This window comes from Nicotiana tomentosiformis, chromosome 2 (genome assembly GCF_000390325.3).
Source record: "Nicotiana tomentosiformis chromosome 2, ASM39032v3, whole genome shotgun sequence".
Classification (NCBI taxonomy): domain Eukaryota; kingdom Viridiplantae; phylum Streptophyta; class Magnoliopsida; order Solanales; family Solanaceae; genus Nicotiana; species Nicotiana tomentosiformis.
In genome coordinates this window covers 8,471,606-8,475,566 of record NC_090813.1, presented here as the reverse complement: position 1 = coordinate 8,475,566, position 3,961 = coordinate 8,471,606, and the positions used below count along the sequence as shown (strand labels likewise).

The following is a 3,961-nucleotide window of genomic DNA, read 5'->3' as shown; positions in this document are numbered from 1 at the left end:
AGTATAACTAGGAGCAGAAACAACAAAGATTAAGAAAATAAAACCCAACACTGAAAAATATATATATAGCAAAAGTTTTTACTCTTAATTTTTTCCCCACCCTTGAAAATAAAAAGAACTTGGGAATCTATACATATATATATATATATATATATATATATATATATATATATATATATATATATATATATATATATATATATATATATATATGAGGGGCATTGACCCGGTGATGTGGCAGCCTCTTTAACGAGAATACACATTTTCCTAATTTCTCAATTTTTTGACTTTCATGTTTTCACAGTTTACGCTTAGGTGCTATATGCCTTCCGGGAAATGAAAGAGTGCGTCCTTTCAAAGTTAAAGCATCTACATGCATATTAATTAAGAGTAGTTGCCTATGGGGAAGTGAAAGAATGTGTCCGTTCAAGTGTCTCTTGATAAATTGAAGACTACTAAATGTGAACCCAATTTGGCTTTCTCTTCCTTTTCCAGTGCCAATTCTTCGTTTTACTTCCTTTATCCGCTGATTCAATTGTAAACTTGCAGCCATCATTCTGAAGATGCTCCAAGAAAGTCAAGCATCAACCCAATCCATTTTGAAGGTAATTAACAATATTTTATTCCATTCATTGACAATTATAGAATACAGACCATAATTTATGCACTAGATTTTTGTTTGTGTTATTGTAAATAATTTAAATCGGTCTCATCTTTTTATGAGGAAAAGAGAGAAAATATAACAGTTTACTATATAGCATTTAATTATTTTTAATTTTAGAATTTAATACAATTAGTTTTGCTTCCTTCTTTTGTTAAAGTATATTTTGTTAACTGATTTTTTGTTTAATTTTTCCTTTATAATGTTCTGCTTTGAGAATTAGTGAAATGCATGAACAACTACTGTGAGGCAACAATTATTTTTTTAATTATAGTATTTACACAAGATTAGTTTTGATTAATTTTCTTTTTTTAAGTTTGTAACTAATATTTTATAAACCTGAGTGGTATGTAAATACTTTCTGGTTTTTATTCCTTAATGAGTGTGTCGTTTTCTTTAATATAATGTTGTAGTTACTCAATAAGATAAGCATCTCAATGAATGCATTTTTAGAATAATACAGTATTTATTTTTTAACTTTAATTTGAGTTTATAAACAAAGGTTCAATTAACAAATAAATAAATATTATTTATTATTTTCTAATTTCTGATTGAAAGAAAATTTATATATATATATATATTATTTTCTAATTTCTGATTGAAAGAAAATTTATCGATATATAGACTAGACTATTAGTATATAACAAAATTAAAGGTTCACTTTCACGTTCATAAAAAAGAAAAATAAGGAGAGAGAGAAGGAATATTTGACCATTCCGGTATTTTTTGTCCCTCAATAAATATATTGATGTTTGATTCAAATTTTAATTCCATTTACAATTATAGTTATTTGTACAATTATCGTTTGCAAGAGAGAATGTAAGAGTTTGGCCTCTTAGTTTTCTCAATCATAATATTCTATTCTCAATTTTATAGTTATCTTATATACTAGAAATCTATGTACCCTCCAAGAACATGAATACAACACAAAGGTTTTCAAATTATGTTGCAATGACAAGATGCGGTAGTCTTTCCTAATGATTATTTGATGCTAATAAAAAACTTTGTATTTCATTTATATGAGTTAGGGAAGTCGCTTAGTGAGGTTAGGCCTCTGTAGGGTGTGGTTTGATTGCTCGGGAACGAGCAATAGTTTAAGTGTGGGGTATTGATAGTATGCTATAATTATGTAGTTTAGCTACTATTTGCACTCTAACATAGCTGTACTTTATTGATATTTGAATGTTAAATGATAACAAATTGCTCTAATTAAGAACTTTATGCTTTGTAGGAGCAATTCCGGACTATGGGGACGTTAAAGAGTGTTTCTGCTGTGGATTTTGTAACCAGAGCTTCTTTTTTCTCATAATTTATTTTATTAATCAAGATTCCCGAAACACACAGAACTTGCACTATATATATAAATCATTCTGTTTGAAAATTTAGCTTCTAAATATCACAATGAATTTATCTTGTCACTGTGAAAGATACTACAGTGAGTACAAGTATTAAAAAGTAGGTAGACATGTACCTTTCTTTCAAGAAGAGATTCTGATTTTTTTTAATCTGTAACTGGAAATACAAATTCTTTAGTAGCAGATTCTACATTTATAATTTTTTCTCCTTTTACTTTTTTTCTTCTTATTTGGCCTCAAATAGTCCTGGCATAGAAAAAATTACAAATGTTTTATAGTTCTAGTTGATTGGAGAGATCAAAAGGACAACAACTGGCTAGGTTTCTGATCTTCGTCATAGCAAACTTCCAGCTTAAAATAAAATAAAATTAAAAAGCAAAATCATCAAACAAACCCATTTAACACCTACTTTCGTCAATTTCCCGTCTTGTGGATTTTCTGAAATTTTCCAATGTTCCATAACCCTATACAAATTGTTAACATCAAACGGCCTGCTTTCATTTCATGATAGTTGTAAAAGCAAACCTGTTAATCTTCGCATATGAAAGCTGACTCAATTCCACTTCTTGCACTGCAGAACGACACTCTCTCTGTCCCTCATCGGCAATATAAAGCACAGAAAAGGCATTTACAAGCACAGATGACGAAGATGAAGTTCACGACCTTACTTGAACAGGATCTGTTCTATAGGCTCGTACCACTGTATCCTTGAGTTCTAAGGAGACAGGAAACCAAGTCTGGTTGATGAGACATGGCCATTGGACCAGAGCGTGATTAACAGCTCCCACGGCCCTCGGGTTATGGTGCCGTAGATGATCGTTCTCAGCCCCCTAACCATGGGTGTTGGGATGGTCTAATGGCTGTCTGACAGACTCCAATTCCTTTTTTTTGCTCTTGATGTTCTCCATTTCTGTCACTTGAAGTTGAGCTGAATCCCTCCTGCAAATTTCACCATAGATGACTGCTAATATTCACTAGAATAACTTTTCGAGACAACAACCCTTTCCCTATAAGCTAAGCAATTGTATATTGGTTTTAGACTAGTCTTAGTAGGCGCTTTTACGCGTATTGAACAAATACTAAAGAAAGAAATGTAAGTTCCTAAAATAACGAATTTTAATCTCACTAAGCTAACTCAATAAAATAAAGAAATCCTACTCCACATAAGTTTTTATATGCCCTTATTATGATTTATGAGGCGTGAAATATCTTATAAAAATTATTGTTATCTTTGTTACTAAACACTATAAGCAAATAACACAAAAAATATTTTTACCACAATTATTCAAACATAACAAAATAAATTAAAGAATTTGAATCTTTTGGTATTTTAGAAATTTGCGAGTGATGAGGTAGAACTCCTCATAGAAAAATGTTAATAAATAACAATAAAAGTTTTAAGTAACTAATATTGAATTACAAAAATATATAATACTATATTAAAAATTATAGGAAATTATCATTTATTGGAATGAATATAAAAGAAAGAAAAATGATAACACACTTATTTTGAATACCTTTTGTCTTATGTTACATCCTTAATGCTTCAACTTAGCATGTTTAGCAATTTAATTTTTAATACTATATTATAATGGATTTTGCTCTATTTTCTTATTTCATTCATGGCCGATGCTTTTCTAGTGAAAATAAAAATATGTACCTTAAAAGTTTTATCAACTTGACAAATAATTTTACTTACATAATGATTTTGAAAATTATTGAATTGATGTTTTTTTTGCTAATTTATAAATTCAAATACTTAATTATTTGTTGAGATTTCATGCTTTTAAGATAGTATGAAGATGCGAATTATTTTCGAACTATTTTCCTACTCGAACACTATATTATTCTCTTTATCAATTGTATAATATTTATATAATATCATTCGCCTTTTTTACCTTTTAAAAATATATTTTATATTTGACAAAATAGTAATTTGTTTATC

The 3,961-nt window shown here is 28.9% G+C and overlaps 1 non-coding gene across 1 annotated transcript; it reads left to right on the top strand.

Annotated features, from left to right (window-relative positions):
- Window positions 1-2,674: 2,674 nt before the first annotated feature.
- LOC138906854 (small nucleolar RNA U3) lies at window positions 2,675-2,890 on the top strand. Its single transcript, XR_011414499.1, has one exon. It is a non-coding gene; the product is annotated as a small nucleolar RNA U3 (small nucleolar RNA).
- The last annotated feature ends 1,071 nt before the right edge of the window (window positions 2,891-3,961 follow it).